Source organism: Myotis yumanensis, unplaced genomic scaffold (assembly GCF_028538775.1).
Source record: "Myotis yumanensis isolate MYYU_CA2020_CCGP unplaced genomic scaffold, mMyoYum1.0.hap1 SCAF_2, whole genome shotgun sequence".
In the NCBI taxonomy this organism is placed as follows: domain Eukaryota; kingdom Metazoa; phylum Chordata; class Mammalia; order Chiroptera; family Vespertilionidae; genus Myotis; species Myotis yumanensis.
The window spans coordinates 146,950,800-146,962,147 of NW_027223753.1; the positions used below are offsets into that span (position 1 = coordinate 146,950,800).

Genomic DNA, 11,348 nt, shown 5'->3' on the forward strand with positions numbered 1-11,348 from the left:
CCCGGTTACCTAGCAATGGGGAAACCTGGGAAAACAAGGACTTACCTTTCCTCCCCCAGCATATCTCTGGTCAGGCAGTTTAGACCCCTGACCTTTCATATGCTGGTCATGGGGTTTGAACTCTCCCCTGACTGCCTCCCCTAGCATGTCGCAGTCATGTGGCTTAGACCCCCTTGCAGGGGGAACACATAAGGGCCTGGAGAAGAGCCCTTAAGCATTAAGCCCCCAGGACAATGAGGTTCTGACCCACATCAAATACATCTAGGCCTCAGCTGTGTTTCAGCTCCAGGCCCAGAAAAGCAGCAAAACCAGACAAGACACTGACACCGCTGCCTCAGGACTAGCTACATTGACTAATAAATAGCCCCTGCCCTGGAGCTGACCCATCCATGGCGACACACCTGGAAAACTGATGAATAATCTATTGAGATCCTTCCCAGGGGTCTCCAAGATGACAACTCAGTGCGGCTCTCTCTACAGAGCACACCTAGGCTTTCCCCTCCCTGTGCCAGCCATAACTTCCCGCCCTCCCCCCACCCAGGCACTTATTCCTTGCCTCTCTCTTTTTCCTAAATTCCAAGGGCCTTTCTTTTGTCTCTGGCATTCATTTCCTAAAGCCCCCCCTCCCACCTTTTTTTTTTTTTCTGTAGCTCACTTCTTCCACCTCTGTGACTTTCTAAATAAACTGTCTCTTATAGTTTGAGTCCTGGCTCTGAATTCTTTCTTAGCCAGAACTCAAGTACTGAGGTCACTGAACTGAGGTCTTGGTCTGGCTCCACCAGTGTAACACTTGGTGCCGTTTCACTGCCAACAGTCATTTAATAGCTCTGACACTCTTAGGGTTTTCAGCTGTAGTTCAAGAACTAGAGTTCTAAAGCATTTTTAAAATACAAAGTTTCAATCTTGTCTATGACTATATTCAAACCTTTAAATTTATTACTCAACTTTTTATAATCTATTCCATCTCTGGGATGAATCAATAAAAGTATCAAACTAGCACGAGGATTCTACCTGGAATCTTTTAATTCTGGATATCACAGAGGGATAGAGTAAAGGTTGAAAGCATTCAGAGAACAAGAAACAGAATGGTGCCCAAATACTGTCATATGAAGAACAACAAAGGAATTTAGGATGCATTTGACACATACATACAGTGTGAGCCATTATCACCATAATTATTACTACTACTTCAAATGGATTGCTGTGGCAGGTAGGGAGATCTCCTAGTCCTCTGAATATATAAAGATAAGGCAATTACTACCAGGGTTATTATAAAGGTCATTTGAGTTTTAAAATGTGGGCTTGACTAAAATTTAAAAACCTGTTCTAAAAAAATGTATATAAAAGACAAAAAAAACGCTTGGAAAATACTTGGGGGGGGGGGGGGGGGTACAGGGGCCCTGGCCGGTGAGGCTCCGTTGGTTGAGCATTGTTCTGTGCACTGAAAGGTTGCTGGTTCAATTCCTGGTCAGGGCACATGTCCAGGTTGCAGGTTTGGTCTCTGGTCGAGGTGTGTGCAGGAGGCAACCAATTCATGTTTCTTTCTTGCTTCAATGTTTCTTGCTCCCTGCCTCTCTCTTCCTCTCTCTATAAAAGCAATAAAAACATATATTTTTTTATTGATTGGAGTGATGACAATCTATGGTCAGTTAATTGGCAGACATTCGTGAGAGAAGGAATAATTTTTATGGTAGTTTTTTTGAGGAGTGGTTAGCATGTACCACAAAAAGTAAAAAGTAAAACTGAATAGGAGTTTCAAAACAAAACTAAGAAAGATGTTAGAAATTTTAATATGGCTAAGGTCTCTCTGCTCTTCTCCGAACACTACCTTCAATATAAAATAAAATAAATGAAAAACAAATGCTTGGATAGCAATTTCCTCCTAGGGAACGGTACCCTTCCTTTCTTCGGGGGAACTGCCACCTCTCACCCTCCAGATTGCACTGCGAGTGAATCTTTGTAGGAGGTGACCTGGGATAATTTGAGTTTTGTGACTTCAGAGATAATCTGATAAAGTTTCTCATAAAGGCTCACCCAGGAAAATAAATAACCCAATTTTACAAATACATGTCCAAGTTGATGAAGTATTTATGGATGTGGTTGAAGAAAAAGCTTGAGAAAATGTGAATAGAATAGAATGCCATCTAGTGGTACTAAATGGTATGAGCGCTATGGCCTTGGTAGTTTCACCTTAGATGCTAGTCAATTTAATATACCAAGATGTCTATATGTTCTACAGGACTACAGGTACTTCTGAACAATTATATATCTCAACAGATTGTCATGGTGCTTGAAACTTCTACCATAGAAGTTAACTTCTCTGCGTTAAGGTGGTAGCTTTAGAAAGTCCCTAGCTAGAATGCCCAGGGAACCAGCCGAAGGGAGTAAGTAAATGAGACAAGGTTTACCAATTTTACAAGAACCAGCTTTGCTAGGGAACTCCACACTGCTAATTGAAGGATTCTATATAAGATGTGGGTGACTTTGGGAAACAATTATGCATAAAAAGGCAAGAGCTGTGTCAAGTGCTGTCCACTTGACATCTCCACGCACAAGGGTAATATGAACACAGCTTCTGTCTGGCAGGGTTCTCACAGAAATGTCTTGGTGAGATAAATGCAGTACACACTGCTTGGCACAAAGCAGTGCTCTAGAGACTAATTTCCCACGATCACACTTCCAAACGGCCCTGACTAAAACTGACTGCTGTGTCTTCTAATAAAAATCATTGTTTCTATTGGAGGGTGAGTGGGTGGGGTGCGTTTTAGTGGGAGTGGGTGCTCATTCCAAGGGTGGTTCAAGCAAATGAAATTCAACCGTGAGAATGGAGGTATTGCAGGGCTAATTAACTACTTAATGACTGTGACAGGGGGACTACCTTTTTAGTTCACCCTCTTTGACAAAAGGTCTTCTCAGCAGTCCTTTCAATCACACCTAGGGATAAAATCAGAGTTTTTCCTGAATTTTTAATCTATGCCACTGAAAATATTCCTATTCAACAGCCTGCACAAAAGGAGCTTTCAGAAACAAATTACCTAAAGTTTTAGGGGGGAAATAAGTGTTTTGATTGATATTGTTTAGAGAGGAGAAAGTATGAGGATATTTATTTTCAACATTCAACAAATGTTTACGGAACCTCTACTACTCAGGAGGCGATATTCTAGGCCAGTTCTTCCCAAATGTTAATGTGCACATGAACCACCAAGGGATCTGGTTAAAATGCAGATTCCGGTTCAACAGAGCCTGGGAAAGGCCTAACTGTCTAAACATCCAGTAAGCCTCCCCTTCCCCCGATGATGCCCATTTTGAGGTTTGAGTATGAGGGTCTACGCACTGGGTATGCCTAGCATGTTGTGAATAAGTGTCATTGGGTTGTTGTTGTTGCTGCTGGAATGCAGACCTTCTGCTTTATCACAATGATAAAAATCTTGTTTACTACCTGAAGGTAATACCTGCTTCTTCCAGCACCACCTGGACTTCAGTCTTCTCTTGTTCAATCTCTTTCTTGACCTTTTCCATTTCACTTAACTTCTTGTTTTCTTCTCTCAGCTGATTTGTCAGATTAGAAATCTCTTCTGAAAGGGAAACATAAAAGAGCAAAATTAAAGCAACTGTGGTAGGCAGCTAGACAGATGTGAGCAGAGCAAGGATGATGGTACAGGTACAGAAAGTCACCTAGGTGGAAAATCCTAGGTGCCCAGTAACGAACAATTATAAGGTGGGACCTTGGCTGTAGGGTGACCTGTCCTCCCTCAGCATATCGTTGGTCACTCTATTTGGACCCCCTTGACCTTTCCTCTCTAGAGATAACATCTAGGCCTCAGTTGTATTTCAGCTCCAGGCCCAGAAAAGCAGCAAAACCAGACAATGAAGCCAAAGTTGGCCTCAGGACCAACTGCATTGAATAATGACCCTCTGCCCTGGCACCAGTCAATCAATCAGTGGAGACCACAACCCTAGAAGGAATACTTGGAAAGCTGCTGAATATTCCACTGAGATCTTCCCCTGGTACCTCCTCTAAAATCTTCTTAAAACCCTTTAGGAGGAAGACCCAGGGTGCTCTCTCTCCTGGGAGCCTGCCAGGGCCTTCCCCACCACTTTCCCTCTCCCCTATGCCTGTCACCATACCCTCCTCACTTCTAAGCTCCAAGGTCCCTTCTTTTGCCTCTGTAACTTGTTTCCTGAGCTTATTTCTTCTAGCACTCACTTCTTCTATCTCTGTGATTTCCAAATAAATGTTCTCTTATAGTTTGAGTCTTGTCTCTGAATTCTTTCCTAGCCAGGACTCAAGAACCATGGTTGCTGAATCAAAGTTTGGTCTGACCCCATGGACCTAACACCTGGTGCCATTCCCAAACTGTGGTCAACAGAACCAGTCTCAGACCCATGATATCAAATCAAGAAGACTGTTCTCAGAGATCCACTGGCACTGTCATGCCATCCTTGGTAACTTGATGGCAAGGCCACCACTGGCACATAAGGGACCTTTGAATTAGGAAAAGGTATCTCTTTCTTCATTTGCCAGAAAGTTGCCTACAGTGAGTATAGTGCTTCTTACAGGGTTGTGCATTGAACACCTCTCCAGTTTCACAGGGAGGTCCTGCTGGCTGGAGCAATGCCAGATTCTGCCTGGCGGTGCTTGAATACAAACCTGGAATCCCACACTTCCAGTGTCGGTGCTTAGCTATCAACACCAGTGACTGCTGTTTTGTCAGCTGCTGCTCCACACCAGGGTGGGTTTCTCAAGCATAAGCTGGGTCACTGTCTGCCAGAAGCCAATGCAATGAGCCAGGTAGACCAAAGAATATGAAGGAGCACAAGCTCTTGAGGGTCTGTGGCTAGCCTCTCATGAACACAAGCCTTTGACAGAGTAAGGCATCCAAACCTCCACCCCTGATACTGTCATTGTCAGTTCTGCTTTTTTGAGGAGGAAGCCTCAAATACCTAAGAGGTACGAAGAAGGGCCAAGTAGCTCTTGGAATTACCCACAGTCCAGGGGCAGTAGAAGGAGCTCAAGAGCTTGCCTCTCCTCTGGTTCTGAGATCCTGGGTTGTGGTGTGATGTGAGAATTTTAAACAGTTATAAAAACAAACCCACTGAATAGCAATTCTCATAATAAAAGGGTAATATGCTAATTAGACCAGTCAACCAGACATCTTTCGGACGTCCGACTTCCTTCCAGACAGTTAGGGGGCAACCAGGTCAGCAGGGGAGCAGTTAGGGGGCAACCAGGCCAGCAGGGGGGAAGTTAGGGGGCATCCAGGCTGGCAGGGGGGCAGTTAGAGGGTGATCAGGCAGGCAGGTAGAGTGATTAGGGGTGATCAGGCAGACCCGCAGGGGAGCAGTTAGGGGGCGATCAGGCTGGCAGGGGAGCAGTTAGGAGGCAGCCAGGCTGGCAGGGGAGCAGTTAGGGCGCAGCCAGGCTGGCAGGGGGCAGCTAGGGGGTAACCAGGTTGGCCAGGGGGCAGTTAGGGGATGATCAGGCAGGCAAGCAGAGGCAGTTAGGGGTGATCAGGCAGGTAAGTGGTTAGGAGCGAGCGGTCCTGGATTGTGAGAGGGATGTCCAACTGCTTCTTTAGGCCCAATCCCACACAGATGAGGCCTAAACCAGCAGTCAGACATCCCCTAAGGGGTCCAGGATTGGAGAGGGTGCAGGCCTGGCTGAGACCCCTAAATTGTGCACAAATTCAGTCCATCAGGACTCTAGTGTGAATAATAAATCCTTCTGTGATAAGCTCTTTCCAGAAAAGGTGATCCCAAGTTTCTCTATTGACCATACCTTAGAACAGTGATGATGAACCTATGACACGTGTGTCAGAGGTGACAAGTGAACTCAATTTTTTGGTTGATTTTTCTTTGTTAAATGGCATTTAAATATCTAATCTAGTAATAGACAAACATGGTAATTGACGGTACCTTCGCTATGCCTCCCATAGGCTAATCAGCGTGATATGCAAATTAACTGCCAACAAAGATGGCGACTAATTTGCATACTTCAGGCAGGGAGGGACAGCACCATCCCACTTGTCCCGCCACCATCTGGGCCTGCTATTTGTGACCCGGGGCAGTGGGGTGGGACAGCACCATCCTGCCTGCCCTGCCGCTATCCGGGCCTGCTATCTGTGACCCAGGGCAGTGGGCGTCCTGTGTGCAACCTGACCTGGGGTGGCCGGGCGGTGCAGCAGCGATCCGCTGGCCTGCCTGGGTGTCCCATGTGCGCCCCGACCTGGGGCGGCGCCTCAAACCCCGGATCGGCCCTGCCTGTGCACGACCCGGGGAGGCAGGGCAGGCACCAAAGGATCGGGCCTGCCATCTTCCACCTGAGGAGCGGGCCTAAGCCAGCAGGTGGTTATCTCCCAAGGGGTCCCAGACGGTGAGAGGGCACAAGTGGGGCTGAGGGACACCCTCCCCCGCCAGTGCACAAATTTTTGTGCACCAGGCTTCTAGTATAAAATAAATATCAAAAATACAAGTCTTTGTTTTACTATGGTTGCAAATATCAAAACATTTCTATATGTGACACAGCACCAGAGTTAAGTTAGGATTTTTCAAAATGCTAACACATCGAGCTCAAAAGGTTCGCCATCACTGCCTTAGAATCACTTGGAGATCTTTAGAAACAGGCCTCTGTCCAAACCCCACCCAGACCAATCAGCACTGGCCTCACTGGGAATTTGTTAGAAATGCAAATTCTCAGACCCCCTCCTAGACCTAATGAATTAAAAACTCAGTCAACTGTTTTAACAGCCCTCCAGGTGATTTTGATACAGCTAAAGTTTTCTAACTACTGTTCCAGCACCGTGACCTGGTCATGGATATAGGTCAACATAGAAAGCAGGTTTTATTCATGCCTCCAATAGTAATGAACTTGCTCCCAGGGCATCTCAGTATTTTGATGCACATCACAGTTGGTACTGGTGTAAGCTGGCAGCCTCTTTCAAGGGCTGCTTGGCATTATCTCAAAATTTAAAAATTCACTCCTTTAACCCAGTGATTTCGTTTCTATGACTCCATCCCACCAAAATATTTTTACATGTCCACAGGTATATGAACACGGATGTATAATATAGAATTATTTATAATTATTTGTAATTGTGAAAAACTATATTGAAAATGATTAAAGGCTACTTAAGTAAGCGTTAGTCACCCTTATAAAATACTGTGTAACTATAGATAATCATGTGGTTGGTCGCCATGCAAAGAATCACAGGCACACGGGAAGGTGGCACAGCCCAAGACTTAAGTGTGTACATGCCAGATGCAAGCTCAGATCTGCTACTTGTTGACTGTGATTTTGGACTAGTTCTTAACCTATGTGATTCAATATAGTCTGCATTTTACAGATTAAAAAAACTGACACATAAGACTGTTCTGAGAATTAAATAATAAATAATTGTATACAAAACAGTGCCTGGCATGTAGTATAGGCTATAAAAATATTTGCAAATTAGAAAATATATTGATAAATGAAAAAATAAAAGGTGTAGGATAATGTGTAATGTGAATAAAAATTACATGCATGAATATATGCATGGAAAATCTTAGTAAGGCTATGGATATAAAAAATCCTTAATTGTGGCTTCCTTTACATAATAAAATTGGGAGCTAAAGATAGAAAAGTATTCTTATTTTTAGAATAAAAATAATATCTGTAGCAAAAAAACAAACAAACACTTTTTAAGTATAAAAAAGTTAAAACCTGAGTGGGAACATGTCAGTGTTGAAGTGTTGGCCCACGGAGGACAGCCTTACCCTTGAAGCCCCAGAGGTCCTTGCTCCTGCTCTGGCTCCAAGCCCAGCTCAGACCTTGTAGGGAGTAGTTCTCACCCTGGAGGGTCTCCTGGCTCACAGTGCTCTTCTCACAAGTGTGCCTGAGCTTGTGGAGCTCAGTGCTGAGGGCCTGGGCCTCCTCCTGAGAGGCATCCAGCTTCGCCTGAGATTCCTCGAGCCTCTACCTCCAGCCATCCAGGCATATGTCAAAGTGCTGCTGCTTGTGGTCCAACACGGCTGCTGTGGAGCAGGCCTTCCCCAGATCCCATAGGGTGTCCCCCAGGTCGAGCTGCAGGCGGAGCCTGGCCCTTTCCAGGAAGTCATTTCTGGCATTGGCCACCCCCCTGGCTCCAGCAGCCTCCTGCAACCTAATCGCTAGCTTGTTCTTGAGTGAGAGAGACCCAAATGGCAAGTGGAGCCACAATCCTAAAGAGCTCATCCAGTTTGTACTTGACTAAGGATAGCACTTGGGGATAAAATCAGGTGGCTTAATAGTATGAAGCAGAAGCAGCTTGGGTCTGAAAATGACCTCCTTGTACTTATAGAACCCAGATGTCTCCTGATCACTGCCCCCCACTCCTGTATCCATGTGTCCTTTATTTCCCCTATCCCTTTCCAACCTGGACTTGGAACTGGGGATCTCTGAGTCCCTGTAAGTATTTGCTCACCCTAAACCTTAAATAAGCAACAAAGCATACTGATGACTTCATAAGAAACGGGAGAAAGAGAAAGATTGCACTGAACATTCCACCAACAGGAAGCAACTATTAAAAATCCTTAGGCACATCCAGTCTCTAAAGAGCTCCTTGGCTATGTTGCTTCCAAAGAACATCTGTTGGCTCTCTCCTGCTCGTTCTCTCTCCCTCTTAAGCAGCTCCTAAATGGCCCAATTTATCTCTTTTCTCGGAATGTCTTTTCTATCTCAGCTCCTCTGCCCAAATTTATACACCCCAATCCATCCAACTGTTAAACTCATTTAATAGATTCCACTGCTCTTAGGGGGTACCTCAGCCCCTATCTGCATCTCCTGAGATGGGGTGGTTTATTAAGGTGCCTCTTCCACCCTCTACACAAAGTGGGGCTTTTGAATGGATGAAATGTGTTCTCCAGCTCACATTTCCTGCATATACTTCTTAGATGAAAGACACTACGTACCATAGCTTCTTCTCATCTACTGGGTTTTTAAAAAATTTTTATTGAATTTATTGGGGTGACATTGGTTACTCAGCTACTGTTATTAAACAGAAAAAGGCCCTCGGGAATTCACATGTGCCAACAACTAGCCCAATAGAGCAATGTGGTCACAAAGCCTCTTCTTGGTGGAATCCTTACAAAAACCAGTCTATGTTCAACAAGCAGGAAGGAGCTGGGCTCTCACAACCTTTCTTTGCATACTGCTTTCTAAGCCACCTCATGTCTTTGCTTCATTTCCCTGAACTGTGAAGAGGAGACTCTGATGGACTGCATAATGACCACTAACAATACTGCACTGTACACCTGAAAGTTGCTATGAAAGTAGAGTTTCAATGCTCTCACCATAACAACACAACAGACAGTAACCATGTGGGGTGAAGAATGGGTTAACTAACCTTATTGTGACAGAGATTTTGCAGTATGTACATGCATTAAGTCATCACATTGTATATCTCAAATTTACACAATGTCAGATGTCAATTGTATCGCAAATAAAGCTGAAAAAAAGAGGATGTTTTACCCCACCTAAAACAATAGTCAAATAAAATAATTACATGTATTGACCTTCCCTCCTTGCCTCTCACTCTGACAGCGCCCAGGAGCACTGTACAGGAGTGAGGAACAAAGAAGCAGTGTGGGGAGGGGAGCGAGTTGGGGGAGGGAGAGCCCCTGGCCGGCTGCCAGAAGATCCCGCCAGGAGGAAGCCCAAGTGTCCCTTGAATTTCATCCAAGAAGCTCACTCCTGGCTCTGAGCACCTGGGTTAGCAATAATTACTGGAGCTCGCCCTACACGTTACCCAGAGGAGGACAAACTCTTGCCCCCTGGGCTCCCACTCCTGCCCGCCCCCCCCCTCATGCCCCCACCCCCCAGTAGTACCCCACTCTCAATGGGGAGCTCCAGAATGAAAAGCAAGAAAGGTGTTGCAGCCTCTGGCAGTGAGACTGAGGATGATGACAGCATGGACATTCCCCTGGACCTTTCCTCTGCTGCCAGCTCAGGCAAGAGAAGGAGAAGGGGCAACCTGCCCAAGGAATCTGTGCAGACTCTCCGAGATTGGCTGTATGAGCACCGATACAATGCCTACCCCTCAGAGCAAGAAAAAGCATTGCTGTCCCAGCAAACACATCTATCTACACTACAGGTCTGTAACTGGTTCATCAATGCCTGCCAAAGGCTCCTCCCTGACATGCTGAGAAAGGATGGCAAAGATCCAAATCAGTTCACAATTTCCCACTGCGGGGCCAAGATATCTGAAGTGAGCCCTGTGGAGTCAGAAATGGGCATCAAAAACTTCATGCCAGCTCTAGAGGAGAGCCCATTTCATTCCTGCACTGCTGGACCAAACCCAGCCCGAGGGAGGCCACTGTCTCCTAAGCCGTCGTCTCCAGGATCCTTTCTGGCTCGTCCATCAGTGATCTGTCATATCCTTGTGAGTACATTGAAAGACGTGCCTTTTTATCAGCCCATTGGCGTGGGACAAAACACAGATATACAGCAGATAACAGCCAGCAACTTTACAGACACCTCCCTCATGTACCCAGAGAACATGTGTAAATATGGACAAACCACAAATACACAAAGTGGTCTTTTCAACAGTCTTCCCCTAATCCATCAGACCTCAACCAGGATTTTAGTGGATTTCAGCTTCTAGTGAATGTTGCACTAGAAGGCTGCAGAAATGGAGCTTCATGAAAAACTTACAGCTTAACCCTTTTCCAGTAAAACAGTTCTAACAAAGGTTATGATTGCTGGGGTGATGGCAAGAAATAAATTGCATTATTTTATATATTTTTTATTGATATTTGCACATGGGATTGTTAAAATAAAGCTTCCTGTTACTGAGATGTCTTCAATGAAATACAGTTATTCCAACAACTATAAACTCAAAGCTACTGTAGAAACAAAGGGTTTTTTTTTTTTTAATGTTTCTTGGTAGATTATTCATAATGTGATATAGTTCCCAAGATCATGTGATTTTCCCCTCCCCCTCCTTTTATGTTGGTGTTTTTTCAGACTGCAATATTTAGAGAACCTATAGCATCTTCTCATTCCCATGTGGAACAGGATGTCCACATACTGCCTAATAAATTTTCAAATTTTTTTCAGACAAGTATGAATCTAGTTGATTGATGCCTTTTTTCATGACATAATAAAGTATTTTCCTTAAAGAAAATAATTACATGTATTTTTTAAGTACTTTAGAAATGCTCGGTTGGTGCCAGAAAAGAGGAATTTTACTTTGGGTGACCAACTCTGCTAGTTTGACCAGAAATAAGGAGTCTCAGCAGAACATAGCCCTGTCAGTGCTAAAATCAGGCTTGTCCAGGACAAACTAGACAAGGTGGTCACCCTTGTTTCACTGATAATGTTCTACATTTAATAC

General features: G+C 44.8%; 1 pseudogene; it reads left to right on the top strand.

The window, feature by feature from the left end:
* The first annotated feature begins 9,866 nt into the window (after nucleotides 1-9,866).
* LOC139002132 (homeobox protein TGIF1 pseudogene) lies at nucleotides 9,867-10,616 on the top strand (annotated as a pseudogene).
* The last annotated feature ends 732 nt before the right edge of the window (nucleotides 10,617-11,348 follow it).